This window comes from Aplysia californica, unplaced genomic scaffold, assembly GCF_000002075.1.
Source record: "Aplysia californica isolate F4 #8 unplaced genomic scaffold, AplCal3.0 scaffold01477, whole genome shotgun sequence".
In the NCBI taxonomy this organism is placed as follows: Eukaryota; Metazoa; Mollusca; class Gastropoda; order Aplysiida; family Aplysiidae; genus Aplysia; species Aplysia californica.
Genome location: NW_004798747.1, coordinates 75,654 through 76,780, shown reverse-complemented (window position 1 = coordinate 76,780; position 1,127 = coordinate 75,654).

Sequence of the window (1,127 nt, the reverse complement as noted above, 5' to 3'; positions counted from 1 at the left end):
ATCACCCCTCGGATACTGTATAGAACGTAGAATCACCCCTCGGATACGGTATAGAACGTAGAATCACCCCTCGGATACTGTATAGAACGTAGAATCACCCCTCGGATACTGTATAGAACGTAGAATCACCCCTCGGATACGGTATAGAATGTAGAATCACCCCTCGGATACTGTATAGAACGTAGAATCACACCTCTCTATACGTTCCTATGCTAACCGTCTAGACCCCTCCCCTTAGAGACAACCATATTATATTTATGTCGCTTTTGAAGGCACTAGATCTATTAAAATAATTTAAAAGTTCCTTTATACTGTCTGGCGTGACATCCGTCTCGGTAAGAATTGATTTAGAATTTTGCCATAGTTTTAGTACCTCAAATGTTGTTTACTTTGTCATGACTTACATGTATGGAGGCCTACATTCATCTGAATCTGCCTTTTGTTAGTTGAGTTAATTTTGTAAGTCTAATCCCTTGAATGTCCAGGCCACGCGTACAGGAATTATCTTCTAATCTGGTCATTATCACTGCCAGTGCTGAACGAATTGGACGAGAGGAGAAGGATTTTTATTCTTTTCTTTTCTTGGGGTTTTTTTTTTTTTTTTTTTTTTTTGGGGGGGGGGGTGGTTGGTAAGTGTTTTACGGCGCTCACAACTGCATAAGGTCATATGAGCGCGCGTGATACACCTAATATGTTCAGCTGGTAGGAGGTCTTGAATTTTGCCCGCGTGGCGGCTGAGGCCTACTCTTATCGATTTTAGACCACCACGGGATCTTTAACGTCCGCAACTTGCGCTCGGGACCTCCGAGATATTTCGCCCTTGTCTGAGAAGGCTAGATGTAGATCTTTCGTACCTTAAGATCAGGGGTGTGGCTGAAAGACAGCAGTAAGAAGGAGCCAAGGAGTAGCAGTAGAAAGGCTGCAGAAAGAGTCAGGAGCCCAGACGACTGTTTTACCAACGTATCCAAAAATAGGGCCGGAGCATTACGTCGTTCATTATTTTTAAAATAATATTTATTGTTCCCTGTAATCCAATTTGATTCGGGCGGCTGGAGGGCGTCACTGGAATGTCTTACTTCTTATCTCTCCCTCTGTTGTCTCTGTCTGCCTCTATTGGGGGGTGGGGG